Genomic DNA, 17,495 nt, shown 5'->3' on the forward strand with positions numbered 1-17,495 from the left:
AAACCCTGCAAATAATTATGTTTGACCATGACTGCGTACTTCTGTGTTGTCTGTTTTAATAGAAAACTGTTGCAGAAACAGAGTATCACACTCTGTGAACTAGGTTTATGAGATAATCAATCCGGGGTTGCAGTTGTGTTATTATCACAGTATAATGGGGTTTATGATTCCAGCAACTTGTAAGTGCAACATGGCTGCACACACAGATCAAACGTGTTAATCCCCCAGGGCATGCCTACATTATTTCCATTTTAAGAGGCCTTATTGTCATTGTCAAGGTTACACGTGCAGCTATGCTTGCTGACACTTTGTTTTTGCTAAGTGCGGATGATGCATATCCCCCCTTCAGTGCACACAGTTATTGGATTCCCCGACCATATTTATGTTTTTAATCCCCTTCGACAAAAGCCACCAGAGGTACAGACACGTCTAACCAGCCTTATCTGCTCCTAACAACCAAGTCCGGGGAGAATCTTCCTTATTTTACCCAAGGAAAATTAGAGAACTACAGCTGGACGTTTGGAGATAAAAATGTGTGTGAATCGGAGTTTCAGGTTATTTTTTAATGAATGCCTGGCATCAACAGAAAAAAAATGGGGAAAAAAAGCATACATTTAGTATAATTTAAAACGTTAAACTTTATTTTTTTCCTTTCACACCATGTGTGTGAAAAGCCGTGTCTTGGTGGCTCTAGATGTTAAGGAGGAAATTTTTAGATGGCACATAATTTATCATTGACAATTTAAATAAGTGGATACCTGTTTAGATAAGTACACAGTTTGAATTTCTTTTTTAACAAGACCAACCATGGGTGAAGCTGCTATATTTTGCTAAGTACGTGCATATGTAAATATATGTATATACAAATGCGTGTGTGTGTGTAAAAGTATAAGTATGTATTTATACAGATACGTGCATAGATATTTACGTAGACTATATCTGCTCCTGTTGTGATATGTCTGGACAACACAAACCTGAAATAATGTACTATCTGACACGGTGTTTTCATATCTAATTTTCAAATTTTTTTTATACAACATACATTTTTTTGCTTATTCCATATTATAAATTTCTGCATTTACTTATCTAAACTGTATCTTTGTCTATGTGCAGCACCTTATCACATAAGCAAATTCCTCATACGTGTAAAATACTACATGTCCATAAAGCTCTTTCAGATTCAGATTCTTATTCCATGATGACGACTGCAAATTTCAGATGAGCATCTAGAGCAGGGGCTTCTTTCCTTGTCGATCCTTAGTTGCTCTTCTTGGACATCTTGCAATCCATCCATCAATTTCCTTTTATGCGAGGAGGGCATCCTGCGTTAGATGACTGAAACTGGGACACAAATGGGTGTAACAGGGCAATGATCCCAAACACACATCAAAACTATTTGGGAAAGGATAAAAGAGGCTAAGGTTAAGCTTTAGGATTGACCCAGACTTCATAAGGTTTGTGAACGAAGGTGAGGAACCATGTCCGCACCGGTAAACCAATCAGTTAGAACAAAATCTTCCTGACGTGAAGAGTGGTCAAATATCCATCCAAAATTATAACAGGAGCTTGTTGATGGCTACAAAAAGTGTGTGGTCTCTGTGGCTACGCTAATGAACTTGTATCCAAATATTAGTGGAAATCTAGGTTCACATTTCAGCCTGTATTTATGTTTAGTCTATTAAGGAAGACAAACCTTGAAATTCCTCACTATGTCAAGTATGCTTGGTGTTCTGTTCGTACAGTAAGCCAGCAAACAGATGTGGGGGGTTATAGACGTGATAAACAGGTAGATTAACCCCAATGCAACCTGCACCCACAGCAGTCTGCCAGGATGTAGTGAGATATTTCATGCACACTCACAAATCATGGACTGTCATTAATCACGATGACAGTAAATACTTTTACTGGGCATTTATCAGCACTACTGAGTGACACAGTGATATCCTCATTTCATTGTCTAGTAAAAGGACAGCTGAATTAGAAAGATGTTTTTTTTTAGATCTTATAGTTTAAGAATTACTTCAGTTTTAGGATCTGTTAGCAGAATAGAAACAAACAAATAGTTATATAGATCAATGTATGAATGTAGTGTAATGGACGTTCCTATTTAGTCTTCAGAAAGGCATTATTGGTTTCATTAGCGTCACGGGCCTGGTAACAGATCCCCAGCTGAGGATCTGTGATAACAGCTGGGGATCTGTTACCCTAACTTGGGACTTCTGTCTGTTTCCATTTCATTTTTTCTTCTGTGCGTAAGCTACATTTTCTACCTTGCAAGCAAAAAGGAGCCCAACCCTCACACAGTCAGGTATCGCTGGCAGCGCAAGCAAAATGAAAACAAAGCTTCTTTCTTTGATGCAGATATGGAGACCTGTAATTGTTACTTTGACTCATGACATTCATTGCCTTTCAAATGCTGTCAGCCAAATGTGCTTGGTGCCAAATCATATTTGCAGCACAGCGGTCAGTAGATTTTTGTTTTTTACTGGGCTTCTTTGTTCTATCACAGTCTGTCTTAACACAAAGTTTAAGGTATTTTAAGCAGGTATTCGTGTATTCAACCACCAAAAAGCTTGTAGGAAAAAAACACATGGTTTTAAAAAGGTTTTGCAAATGAAGGTCTGAAAACATAAATTTCCACATCTTGCTACATATTCTCATTTTAATTTGGATCCAGGCTTTGATGGGGCAATTCTGAAATAACAATATGCTTTGATCTAAACTGTTTCATTAAAGCTCTTTCTGTATGCTTAGAGAAAGGGGAATAACCACCCATGTCTCAAGTTTTTTTTGGAACCTCCAACAGGTTTTTTTCCCCCAAAGATTGCCCTATTTCAGGGTATCGGTTCAAATGATCAATATAGCACCAGTTTATAATGAAAGTCACCTCAAAGCACTTTACAAAAGAAAACAGAAATCCTCTATCCTTTATCTATCGTGCCATCAGCTCTGACCAGCTACCTTGTACCAGTGGAAGAAAGGTTTCTCATCAGCATCATCATACTGCCACCTATGTTTGTGGATGGTGATCTGCAGTGTTAGTTTTCCACTACACATAGCGTTCTGCACATGTAGTCAGTTTTCAGTATTGATCTCATCTTCCATATGTTTGTTGCATCCCCTACATCAGCAACTTTAAATATAGCTTTCTTTCAACAATGGCTCTCATCTTGCCATGCCACCATAGAGACCAGATTTTTGGAGTCCAAAACTGGTAGTCGTATCAACAGATTCTACCACCTGAGCTATGGATCTCTGTAGCTCCTCCTAAGTTACCATTTGCCTCTTGGCTACTTCTTAGATTCATACTCAACATACTATCCCCTCAGTATAGGTTGATGCCCATATCTTCTTTTGTTTCATTTAGAGGTTCAAAGTATGATACATTGTTTTATAACTTAAACCTTCAAACTTTTCTACAACTTTGTTTCTCACCCGTCTGGCGAGTTCCTTGGTCTTTCCTTATATTCTGTAATCATCCACTGAGACCTGTGAACATGTAGACCTTAACTCATATGGTCATTTCTACAGGAAATTAGTTTGATTTTATTCATGGCTATAAGAGTAGAGATGAGATGGTCATCAGTTTTCATGATTGCCATGATGAACGATTATAAACAGGTATGTGGTAACTGCAATATTAAAAACCAAAAGTTTTCAATGCAGTGTCTGTCCGTTAAACAGGTATGTTTTAACCACCTAGGAGCACCAAGTGTTAAATGTAGCTATAATCAGGATTTTAAAACGTGTTAAAGATGTTTTTGTCTTCACTCTACGCAGGATGAAACAAAATGGGTGGTTTACTGTTTGCAGCCAACAGTAGCTGCTTAGCAACCAATGGATTGTAAATAATCAGCATATTTCTTTTTTGTTTAACCTATTTGTAACCATGCATATTTCATGGACTTCCAGCAGTACTGCTTATGCTTGGCAAGGCTGCCAAAGCAATGTATTTATTAAATACTCACAAATGCTTGAATCACTACATGATGGCCACCAACCTGGTCTGGCCTACATGCCACATCTCCTTCCAGCTTTTTATTAAAGCCATTTCCACTTTATCTATTGTTTTGCTCATTTCATTGTGATTCTCCTGTCCCTTCTATGATATGAGCCCACTATTTTCACTGCATGTACTTCAATCATCAACAGACAACAGTATCCTTTGAATGTTTTGTGAGAGAAAAACAAGAAACAGAAGCCACAGAAAGATTTTTTTTCCTTACACTAGCCAACTTCTCTTGATCTTTTTTACATCCCCTAGATCAGTTGTCTGTAAAAGTGGTTGTGATGGCCGATTCTCCCATCCTATCTTTTTGACAAATTACAGTCTAAAAGCCCACTGCAGACTAACCCAGTCCTCACTTTGTCAGACAGGGATGTCCAATCAGCAGGATTGATTAGGGCTGCCTTGACATACTCGCGTACATCTCAATATGTTACAGTTGAAGAAATGTCCCAAGATTGTTGAAGTGCAACAGTAAAGGCTTTGCTGTTTTTTTTTTTTACCTGCAAGCAAATCAAGGCTATATGTAAAATATGTAGTCATCAGAAATTATTAACAAACTGCAACACTCTTTTCGCCACTTTCCTTTCTGTGCGTTGTCATGTTCACAGTGTGTGTGAGGTGGAGCTGTAAGTGTGTTCCTCATGCTGACTACAAGCACCCGTTGTCCCCAAGTTCTAGTCTAAATGACTGGTACCTACAGCCAAGCCTTACCACTTTGTCAGTACTTTATTAACAGGACACTGTCCATTAGATTTAAATAAGGTCAAGTCTGGTTTTGTGTAAAAAAAAATGTTTTTGTCTCTCATCACAGGAAGATTGCTCTGCTTCAAGTTAGCCATCAGATTCAAGAGTCCTCCATTGCAGTCTTTGCCTTCAATGGAACACCAGGGATCCCTGCAACCAGTCTACAACAAGTTGCTATTGTTATTGAATGTTTCTAAATCTTCAGTTGCCTGCCTGCTGTTGTCCCTGAGGTTGAACTGTGATCCAGGTTCTCGCCCTTTATGTTAAAGAATGTGTTAGCTTTTGGTATTGTTAATATTAGAAACCTGACTGCTTGGGCACTGTGAACTCTATTGCAGTAACTGTAACTATCTGCAATATCATATGGTCTGTCCATTGTTGCGACACATCCTGCTGCTACGTGTACTTAAACTATTCATATTGTCTTAAAGATATCTTTTCTGAACATATAAAATGCGTTTTCTGGTTTTCAGCAACATTCCTGACAAATACTTATATTTAAAATGTTTTTCATTTGTCTTCTGATTTTACTCGGAGCCTATAAACAAAATTTCACTCAAGTGTACATTGTGAATGTGCCGTTGAATGACAATAAAGTCTGTCTAAGTCTATGTTTTCATCTCACCACAGAGCTGCAGCCCACCGTCTATCTTCAATGACAGTAGCGCTGTGCGGGGGAGAGGGTGTGAGCATGCGTACACAAGGGTGACTGACACTGCTAACAACCAATCAGAGCCAGATATTCCTCCTCGCTCAGATTGGTTGTTTGTGACCGGGAGAAGTGTGTTTCTGCAAAAGGCAGTAGGACTACTGGGAGGAGCCAGAGAAGCTGGATTTTTTTCACAGATTGTATGACTCATATTTTACTGTTAGGACATAGAGATAGTTTTAACAAATATGTAAAAAAAAAAAAAATGTTTACACTAAAGTTGCCTACTGCAGCTTTAATATCAGCAAACAAACAATAATAATTATGACACACATGGCAGTGACATCTGAGTCTAGAGATGACAGTCATGATCAAATGTAATTTTCTGAATCACTTGCAGGAAGCCACTCAGGTCAGGAAAACTGTTTTGAAAAGTTTATTTAAGAGACTGAAATCAGTAGTCTGGTTGTACAGGCTTTCTAAGTTAAGAACAATTATAATTTAGTCTCAAGGAGAAATAACTGAAGACGTTCAGGTTAGTGAATGCACTTCAGGCTGTGTCTACAAGGCACACGTGACTCAGAGGGAGAACTTTGAGTCTGGGATAGAGTGTGGAAGTAAATATTTGTCACTGGGATTTGAATTATGAATGCCACTGAAATTTTAATGTTGTATATTTCTACTTGTTCAGCATTAAAATACCTGTACTCGTTGTCTTCCGTTTATCCAAGACTGGGTTGTAGGGGCAGTGGACTCAGCAGATATGCCCAGACTTCCTTCTACCCAGAGACCTCCTCCAGCTCCTCTAGGGGCAGCCAGAGTTTATGTTCCAGAGAGGAACATAAACTGATCGATAAATTGAGAGCTTACCCTTTTTGGCTCAGCTCTCTCTTAACCACAGCACATCTATGCTGCGTATGCATTACTGTGGTGGCAGCAACGCCGATCCGTTTGTTGATCTATTGCTCCTTCCTTCCCTCACTCATGAACAAGACCCCAAGATACTTAACTCCCCCCCCCATCCTGGAGATGGGAAGCCCCTTTTTTTCCTTTATTATACAGTTGTCATCACATAATTATTTCAAAGTGAGCACATTTTCAACAACTTTTTGGGCCAAAGTTTTAACCACTTAAAAGTAAACCTTTCAAAATTCACATGCACTATTTTCAGTGCGTTTAGATTGAACTGGCTCATTTCTCATGTCTGAAATTCACCGTCTGAAACAGGGATATCAAACTCCAGTCTTCGAGCGCCAGTGTTCTGCAACTTTTTGTTCTGTCCCTGGTCCAACACACTTGAATCAAATGGTTGAATTACCTCCTTAGTATGCAGTCAATTACAACGCAGTCCTGCTAATGAGATGATTATGTGACCCAGGCATGTTGTACCACAGACACATACAAAAGCTGCAGGACATAGGCATTGAGGACTGGAGTTCGACATCCTGGGTCCAATACTTTTGCATCTGAAACTCAGTGCAAGAAAGGAATTGTCACTTCTGGTCACAGACATTAGTAACAGATGCCAGAGCAGTTAAATCTAACACCCGGCCAATGATTTCATGCTAGATTCTGTACCTGACATGACATGACGCGTGTATGGCACTCATAATGAAGAAAAACATCTCTGAGGTGGTCAATTTTTATGGTAGCTAATTCCAACTCAGCGGTATCTGTTTTGTCATAACGTAATAGTTAGCAAAAAAAAAAAAAAACTTTAAAAAATGGATCATCGCAATGGTTGCAGGTTTAAAATCAGCCAACACTACAGCAGGAAAACAGGTAATTAGCTTGCTTAAAAGAAGATTTAGAGAAGGTTAATTTTGGCTTGATTTCCAACCAGTATCCAAGCTAGTATTTGACTGACATTAAATGTTGTTACATAATGTCAGTTTAAGAAAAACTAAGACAAGTTCCACTACTGTTATAATGGTCCGCTGTAGCTACATTGTCTGCAGGAGCATCTATGAGCTGCTTTGCCTTATATTAATTTAGCTAACCGCTCGCTAGCATACCAATGATAAATCAAACCAAAATGTTTATGTTAGAAAAGCCCATATGAATGTAAATATTTACATGCACAAATCAAGCGGAGCATTATGGCGAAAGCTGTTTGCTCTACTTGTGGAAGCAAAATCTGTCGAGCTCTATTTGGCATTAAGACATCAATTCTTATTGCCACATTGCTAGACAGGACACTGGGAAAAAAAAAAAAAAAAAAAAAAAAGCCCATTTGACTCAATATTGGGACTGCAGCTCTGGCTTCTCTTATCTACTTTTTCTGAAAGCTTCACCTGAGGGCTTGGAAGGCCTTTCCATGATGTAAATATTAGTAAATATTAGTCAATATTAGTCACATGTCAATTAAAATGTACCCCCCCCCCCCTTTACAGAGAGGTTCAATGCCTGCCTAATCAAAACAATTCAAAAACTTGAGGTGCATTTTTTATTTGTTAATTTTTTTGTGTGTTTATGTGTCTTTAATCATTCTTATTTCCTAGACAGAGAATGAGGAAAAGCACCAGCTGGAACTGAAAATTATGTCAGTTATTTATTTTGAATTGATACATTTTTGTTTGCATTTTTAGGGCTTGTAGCAGCAACCCCACCAGAGGGTGGTGCTACATATGAGCGTCTATATCAGGGGTGTAAAACTCATTTCTATATGGGGCCACTTTCGCGTCATGAAGTCATTAAAAGGGCCAGTTACACATGTATAGACGATACTTTTTATTACATAATTTCATTCCAGTTCACATAGAAATATAAAAAATGCACAGTAACATAAAAGTAGCACTCTTAGGCCCAGTTTATACAGTTTATCTGCAAAAAAAGTTGATTTTGGGGTGAGTTACACTTACAGGAGGCACAGTTTTAGCCACTTTATACACTTTAAAATGATATATGCCTCTACTTTATGAAATGATATGCCTTTTTTTTTGGCTCTTGAGGGCCGGATAATTTACCTTGATGGGCCAGATTCGGCCCGCGGGCCTTGAGTTTGACACCTGTGGTCTATATGGTCTAAGCCATTATAGGCAGTCCGCAGCACTGATCAGGAAACACTTATGCCAGTCTTGTAAACCCTCTGCACATAATTTCCTGGCTCAGAGAATTTCTAAGGAAGAGGCAGGGCAGCTATTGTTGTCTGGGGGAATGAGATCAAGTTCTGGTGTGGCTCCTCTGTCAGAGCTGCCAGCCAGAAGGAGATGGACTTTCACTGTGGCAGAAGTGGCATCCGATGGGAGTGACGAGGTAGAGCGGATAGGAGACTGACAGCTGTCATCGATCACTCGCCCCTGCAGCTAGATGTGGCTTGACAGAACGAGGCACACCGGCCAGAAAAGTAATTCGTACACAGTTTAGCGGAGGATGTCTTCTTGCCAGTTGTTCCCTGGCGAGATTCTGTTTGCAGTGAACCCATCTGACCATATATAGATCAATTACCTGCACATCCAACCCCAAAGGTGACATGCTGCATTTCTTTGTGATGGCACGGAGCTGTGGCGCTGCCTTATTGATAATTTCTGATCCTGCTGGTCGTATTTCCCCCGGGAAGAAGAACTGCTCGCATCAAATCAGCTTGTGTCCGAAATTCTGACACTGCAGACACAAGGGGAAATGGAGGGAGATTTTCTGGCCATACCTTATAAATTTGAAGACAAGGCAGCAACAAAAAGGCAAGAGCAAGCATAGCATAAACTGACATGACCAGAAGCTAAATAATGCCTTTCCAGCTAAGTTAGGAGGACAGGGGAGAATTGCTACTTTGCCTCTTAGGAGTTTCAATAGGTGGAAGCTCAGTGATGCTGAATGCTCAGGACAGCTTATACTAACTCTCAACAAATCTCATCCTCACAGCCTCTTATAGGTTCTTAATGATTTATCCTGAGCTGTGTGGGCTCATGTTAACAGTAGGACAGAATTAGCAGTAAAATCAATGCAAACTCAAACAATACAAAACTAGATTAAGGCTGAAGCTGTTTTTTTTTTTTTTTTTTTTAGAAAGTGACTCAAAACAAATGATCCACCTTGGATCTAATGTTAGAGGGTACATATGCAAAATCTACTTTTTAACACCTAAATACATTTTGTTGTGCACTCGGAGTATTAATGAATGCGACAGCTTTGAATGTAGTAATTTAGAAACGTTTATTCGGTGAGAAAGGTATGCCATCTTCAGAAATAACAGTTTTTAATACGAATCACCAGAGCCAACCTTACATAGATTTAACTGAAGTTTTTTTGTTTAATTCATTCTTTCTTTTATAGCAGTGATGCATGTGTGTTGGATATACAGAGTGTGAGGGCAGCGGCTCTCATTTAGCAGAACCTTTGGCTTCTCCCAAACATCTGTGGCTTAGCTGGGGATCAAACTGCGGATGCAACAGTTTTTAAATGCATAGAAAAGCTATGTAGAAGGGCTATTTTTTTTCTCATCATGTCTTCCAATTCCATTAAATTCAATTAAATTCTAAAATATTTTACTATCCCCAAAGCAAAAGGCTGATATGAAATAATGGGGCAGGGGGTATAGAAATCACACGCGCCCCCATGTCCAGATTTTCAGAAGTCTCTAGCAATGCCAGAAAAAGTTCCAAGATCAGTCGCAAGTGGCAGCAACAGATTTGCTATGTACACTTCAGAGTTTAGTTCGCAGCATGACCTTGCTGAGTGTGAACATGGTGCCATCGTGATTGGCAAAAAGGTCAGAGTTACTGACAGCCCAGTCACTTGTGGGAGCAATCAAGCTAAAAATTGGCAGATAACAGTCACCAGCTGATTTCTCACATAATGACATCCTGTTTGTTCAACTAGACGGAACCAGCGACGAATGATAATTTACCGGCTTCCTGAATGAGTCTCACATTTCCAAGTAGAATATTGCAGTTGCTTCTCTTTATGACTAGAACCCAGGTCCAAAGAATACACATACAGAAAAGGCCTGGATGTGTAAGTATAACACCAGGAGATAAAAATTAAGGACACCAGATGTTACCAGTTTATCTTACCGTATAAACCCAGGTAACAGTGTGCAATGTTTATTACGGAAAAACTGTCTTCTCCATATACTGTGTGAACCCTTGTTTGGGGGAAAAGATGATTACTTTCTATAGACAGAAAAACCAGGGCAGACCAGGAGTGCGGCAGGATTTTAAAGGGCTGCTGGAGGACTTTTTACAACATCTTGTATACTAACTCTGCAGCAGAATACATGTAGCATGGGTGTGCTAAAAGACAACAAATCAATACTCTTAACAAAGCATGGTTTATTTGTTGGTATGGCATATCTCTGCTTCAAACTTTGCCCACTCCATCTGCTTAATACGCTTCCGCCTTGTTCATGATATCAGCTGATACTGATCATTTCTTCCGCTTTACTTTAATCCACCACATCACTCTGGGTAAAATGCCATTAAGTACTTTTGGGTTAGAATTGATGGAATTACCCAGCAAACACACAGTTAAACAAACACGCCTTCAAAAGCCACTGGATTCTGCACTTTACCTGAGGGGAGAGAGGCCAACTTCCATTTTATAGGTTGGGTGTGTGTATATATTTGGTTTTAATGTCACAAAACATGGAGATGACAAGCTCTTTGGGATGTGATCAAGTGCAAATATGATTGGAGTGCAGCAGAGCAGTGATGGCGCTGCCTCTGGGATGGACTTTGATTATGCCAAGAGTTTGCTGCTGAATCAATAGACCCTGACGGTATTGCTGTGTGCACTTCAAACAGCCAAGCTCTAATGTACCTGTCTAGTCAGAAAGCGTTACGCATCCTCTTCTTTCTAATCAATTTCTACATATTTGTAACAAAGAGTTGTAATCCTAGAGTGGTTCCAGTTTGAACAACTATGGCGATTTCATTTTTTTTTTACGAACTAGTGGCTTTTCCTGAGATGCTGCGTTTAGTCATGTAGAGCCTGCGCGTAATTGATGGAAACAGACCCTCAGTGTGCTGTGTGCTTCTGCGCTTTCAACTGTGGCCAGGTTCATCAGCTGCCCCGGCGTGTTGAGCAAAATTTTAATAAAGCCGCCTGTTCACAGCCGACTGAAGGCTCTAAAAGCCCTTGGGAAAAGCGGTTCAGAAGGCACAATGACAAAATGACACAGGTCTTTATTGTTTTCTTCTCTAGGCAGTTAGCATTGACTGTAGGCTTTAAGATTTGCTCACTTCAAACCCACGTAAAACCAGCACCCAGAGCTTGTCAACAAACAGACTCCGTTGTGCAATCTAGATTAGACTGAATTGAATTCATGTAAACAGCTAAAGCAAATTTAGATGTTTTAAACATGAGGAGGTGAAGAAAGAGGTTATTTCCTTCCAGTGATGGGAAGTAAAAAGAAGCAAGAAACAATTAAGACATTACAGGAAGCAGAAACATCTCAACATTTCCCCCATCTGGCACTGTCCGTGTTTTCTATTTCCGCGTAGTCCGTTTCTTTCACTGACAAATGAGGTTTAGCAATTCAATTTTCGCTTCAATCTCTTCGATTTCAGCTCTGCTTCCTCTGCGTTATGGCGCCGTGCACATGCTCGTGTTGTGTGTTTGTGTGCGTAGGAGATGTTTTCTGCAATATTCCTGGTGCTTCCCGAGATCCTTTTACAAAGTCCACAGAGCGTAAAGATTAACTGCACTTGCAAACATTCTAACTTGATACTCCTGAAACTCCCAGGTGCTTTTAAAGTTATGAGGGGCTTTTTTTTCCCGTTTTTTTTTTTTTTTTAGGAAGCCGTTTGTTTCACAATGCCAAATCCTTTAAGACCGTGGTGATGTGGGCTGAGCTTGAAGTTGGGATGGGTTTCACTAGAATTTATCAGATTTTAATCTGTTTATTGAATCCCAATCCCTCTAAATCCGTTTAACCCTTTGCAAGGAGATTGTCTGAAAAAGTGTGGGCTTGTGTTGACTCACGATTATGACAGCAAATCATCCAATCTTCTGCACATTTAGTGTTTGTACTGACAAGTTAGAAGTTATTTGTGTGTATATATATATATATATATATATATATATATATATATATATATATATATGTATATGTATATATATATATATATATATATATATACAGTAACATGCAACTGTAATGAACTGGTATGAGAAGAACCCAATATTCGAGCTCGACACAGTAATAAAGGTTTATTTAGATTAGGTGAACGGTGGCCAGAAACAGGTAGTTGACTAGATGGTGTAGATGAGTGAAGGTAGCTGTGAAGGCAGGTGATGCAGACAGCAGCGGACTTGAACAGATGAAGCAGGCAGAGGTTGACTTGCACATGCAATGCAGGGCGATGCTGCAGGCAGGACCAGACTTGACTAGAAGCCGTTGACATGTTCCCTGTGTGGGCAAAGCGAGACACAAAAATCCCAGGAGAAACCTTTACAAGGCAGGGCACAAGCACTGGTTAAACCAAACTAGCCGGGCAGGGTGAGGACCGGTCCAAAGGATCAAGGGTGAGAGACGAGTTGATACTAATTAGCTGCAGCAGCAGGTGGAGCTGATCAGGGTGCTGAGTAGTGGCAGGGAGGTGTGGAGCATGGAGTGAGAACACAGTCAAAAATAGTCCAAACACACAAACAGAAACCCAAATCATGGCAGCAAGATGAAATTCTGAATATATCGTCTGGTGTGGTCTGCATCTGCTGTCTGAAAGGATTTGTGAGCAAATTTCATCAATGTGCACAGTTGCGGCACTCGCGGTCATAAAACCGCAGGGACATTCGATGGGAACTGTGACTAACGAGTTGTCATTTCTGCCTTTTTTTTTCACCAGCAATACCTCCTCTCCTTCATGGCGCTGTTTTATAGAATGAGTGGCTCCATCGTGTTTAACGCATCATTTCCCTCCTCATTGTGAGTGCAGAGGGGGGGAAGAGGATGACGGGCGAGCGGTGGTAGTGGTATGGAGGTTAAAGGAGTGAGTCCAACGTCCTTGCTTTTTATTGCCCTGTACATGTCCTTCCAGCTTGACTGGTCAGAGTGCTGCCCAGGGTATTACAAATAAGCAAATGCCCTTTTCACACCAATACTTCACTGCATGGGTTTTATCATTTCATACTGCTGAAAGAGCGACAGAATCCTCTTGACACACGTTTTAAAATCGTATCATGGAAACATGGCTCACAGGGATAAGCAGGCAGGGAATCATGAGAAACAAGAATTTGGGTAGTTAAGAGTACAGGATTAACTGAGGTTACTTGAAAGCATTAAAGCAATTAACAGAGCGTTATGCTTTTTAGTCTTAGAAGATCATGCAGCTGTCCTTTCAGGATTCCATGAGGATCACAGCAAATCACCTTCACTTAAGCTGCTCAAAACTCCAGAGGTACAGCGTTTGAACGTCCATATCTCTCTTGAACTTCTGAACCTCCACCCTACCCACCCTTCAGCTGAAGTTTGAAACAGATTTCTGTCCTTAAATACGACGTGACTAACTGATTTTACGTTTCACCTTAATTACAGCTTGCTAATAGGCAACTGCCTCAAATTGTTCATAGCAGGATTTTAAATGTACCTTCCTAAATTGATTTATTTAAGCTTAATGAAAGTGTCATCTTTTAAATGCACCATCATCACTATGGAATCTCATTATAGCCACACTTCACTGCAGACCAACAGCTTTGCCTGAAAGAAAATTGCTGTAGGTTAGACACAGACCTTTGTGCCCTGGAAAAAAAAAAACTAAACATGAAAATCAAGGCTGAGTTTGCACGTTTATATTATATAGTTATAAGATAAGATAGGACATTATTAATCTCACAATGGAGAAATTCATCTGTTATATCAGCTCTTGTGAGGAATACTTAAAAAATATAGAACAAAATGAAGAAAGAAGCTATATAGATAAAATAAAAAACCAGCAAAGAAAACCAACAAATTAATATGTATTTGCAGATGCATGCACACATACACATATACACATATCTGTGTATAACTATATGTACACGAGGCAACCATGCTAGATTGGCAATCATTTTAGTATGCAAATATTGTACAAGTTGTTTTAAGGTAGAATTGAATAATCTAACAGCAGTGGGGATGAAGGATCTACATTAGTACTCCTTCCTGCACCGAGGGTTCCTCAGTCAGCCACTAAAGGACCTGGTAAACTCCTCTACAGTCCAGAGCAGTGGGTGAGAGGTGTTGTCCATAATGGATGTGAGCCTGGCTAACATCCCCCTTTCCCCCGCCACCTCCACAGAGTTGAGCAGGCATCCCAGGACATTGCTGACCTTCATGACCAGTCTCTTCCTCTCGCTCTCTGTACTGCCTCTGGCCCTTCATGTACAGGGCATCAGCATTATGGGACCAGTCCAGATTATCGTTGAAATGCACTCCCAGGTACTTAAATAGCCTCCCCCTGAATGTTAACCGATAGGTGAGGTAGTATCCTACTAAAGTCAATCACCATCTCCTTCTGCTTACTGCTGTTGAGGCACATGTAATAGTGTTCACGCCAGTCCATGAAATTCATGATGACGGACCGATACTCTAAGTTCTTCCCCTCCGACACACAGCCCAAAATAGCTGAGTCGTCAGAGAACTTCTGAAGATGACATCTTTCTGTATTGTAGGTGTAGTCCGCGGTTGTAAAGCGTGAAGAACAATGGTGACAGAGCAGTACCTTGCGGGGCCCAAGTGCTGCAGACCACGACCTCCAACTCACAGCTACGCAGTTGCACCTACTGTGGCCGGTCACTGAGGTAGTCTATGGTTGAGACAAAGTGGCTCGGCTTCCTCGCTCCTGGGATCTAAGAAAGAATCCCTCTGAGATCACTGGCATTAATCTCCTAACTGCTTCTCAAATCATCTTCCGAAAAAAAGCCACTCTCACCGCTCAGCTACCAACCGAATGTCTATCCAACCTTCAGCGCCATTGCACCCCTCTTCCTGGAAAGCAAGAAACAGAGACACTGCATTACTGAGCCACCAAACACCTGTCGATCTCAGATTCTGCGGGTTTTGCTCACCTTCTCCAGGACTTCCTCGTTCACTGTCAACCATAAGGTGTTGTTCTCTTCTCCAAAACCTTTCCTCAAAGCCCAGAGGATCCATTTTCAATAAACCTGTTAATTTCACGTTCTATAATAGCTTCCTTCACCAGTCTCAAACTTAAAACAAACATGACACCTCTGCTATTATTTGGATATCTAATTGTTAAAAAAACAAAAAAACAAAACAAATGGATGTGTTGTTCAAGAATGTGTTTTAATGTTGAGATAAATGAAAGGACTGAAAAAAAACTTACATATGTTTTTATCTGAACTACTCATTTCAGCATGGTGAGGCCAGCAAAGTCATTCTGAACTCCCTGCTGACTTTCATTTTCCAGTCCTCCTCTCTTCCTTTCCAAGATGACGGACAACTGTGACCTAGTACACAAGGCAGCATAATAGCGCTCAGTGAGATTAGACTGAACAACAAAGACCATATGTTCTGTCAGTCTGGGTATGTAAGACAAGGGCTGTTAAGAATAAAACAGTTCAAAGACTTTTGCAATGAATTAATAACCCAAACCAATCTTTTTGCCCATATGCAACTCATATCCGTCTTTTACATCACTCTCTTGTTTCTCAATACACATCAACACACAGTAATAGCAGTTAGCGCTCCATAAAAGACCATTGTTAATAGCTGTGCTGCTTTCTTCTTATGTTATTTAGTCTCGCTATGATGTGGTCTTAATATTGTCAGCTCCCATTGCCCTGTAGCTTTCTAATAATAGAAAGGAGAGATGCTGGCCAATATCCGCCAAATGTTTAAACAAAACTTTATTGAGCACTTCTAGAATGAATTACATTCACCATTACTTTTGTAAAACAGCCCGCTGCTGTGTGACATTTCCTTCTGTTATCACTTTGCGGTCTTGAACAGTTCGGACAGAAGTCTGATGGCGGTCACCTTTATTAGTAATAGAAATGACCACCTCAAAAAAGACAAAACTGATTTCAGCAAAAATCTGAATTGAGCATCAGGACCTGCAGTGTGAATGCAGCCTAAGAATATAGGTCTTCACCTGCAGAAGTTTCATCTGGTCACAATTTTAAAAATTAGCTTCAAGGAGATCCCATATGAAGCTTGATAACATGGATTTAAGGTCTTTTAGATACTCGGAAAGACAGCAACACCAGTAACTACCAGTGATCGTGTAGCTACATAGTTTTTATTGACTGGGTAGTAGTCACTAATTGAAACCAAAGCACAAAAAAAAAAAGAAAAAGCCCCCTTTCGTCATACTCATGTCTTATAATTTTTTACACTTTCTCACATGGCAACCCAAAGCTTTATTATATTTTATGCGTTAGACCAACACAAAGTAATGCACAATGTGGTAGGAAAATACATTTTTCCAACATAAATTTGTACATTTCTCTTCACCCCTGAAGATCTCCTGTTCAGGGAGACCCATGAATACAACATTGCAATTGCCTGCAGTAGTCACCGGGTTAGTGACTAGTCTACTTAATCTCAGTATAAATCCAGCTGTTCTGTGAAGCTCTCAGAGGTCAGTTAGAGAACATTATTGAACAAAACGGCATCATGAAGACATATAAGACAGATAAGAGATGCTGTTTTGTAGAAGGTTAGGAAACAACTTTCCAAGCTTTCAACACCGAGGAGCACTGCTCAATCCATTATATTTAAATAGAAAGATAATAAAACTGCAAGAACAACAAGACATAGGTGTCCACCTAAACCTAAAAGGTGGCAAGGATAGCATTCATTAAAAGTAGTAGCCAAGAGGCCCTTTGTAATTCTGGAGGAATTAAAGAGATCCAAAGATCCAGAGAATATGCTTACAAGAATCCTTTCTGTCATTCACTCCGAGAAACTGGCCTTCAATGGAAGAGTGGCAAGCAGAAAAGTATTGATGAAGGAAAAACATATGATGTCCCATTTGCAGTATGGCACTGTCATGTCTTATAGTGCAGGACCAAAACGCAAGCAGGAGCTTAGGAGCAGCATGAAAAATGTGCTAACCACCTTAGAAAGATAGGATGAGGAGAACGAGGCAGGGCACACAAAACCTGGCAATGGAAACAGATAGCCCACAAAATGACCCAGTGACAGGCAGAAAAACC

General features: G+C 40.1%; 1 long non-coding RNA gene across 1 annotated transcript; it reads right to left on the bottom strand.

The window, feature by feature from the left end:
• Window positions 1-15,117: 15,117 nt before the first annotated feature.
• Window positions 15,118-15,776, bottom strand: LOC110368533. The gene is made up of 3 exons (XR_002428161.2): window positions 15,662-15,776; window positions 15,248-15,303; window positions 15,118-15,164 (listed from the first exon to the last, which is right to left on the bottom strand). It is a non-coding gene; the product is annotated as an uncharacterized LOC110368533 (long non-coding RNA).
• Window positions 15,777-17,495: the final 1,719 nt, after the last annotated feature.

Source organism: Fundulus heteroclitus, unplaced genomic scaffold (assembly GCF_011125445.2).
Source record: "Fundulus heteroclitus isolate FHET01 unplaced genomic scaffold, MU-UCD_Fhet_4.1 scaffold_681, whole genome shotgun sequence".
Taxonomy (NCBI): Eukaryota; Metazoa; Chordata; class Actinopteri; order Cyprinodontiformes; family Fundulidae; genus Fundulus; species Fundulus heteroclitus.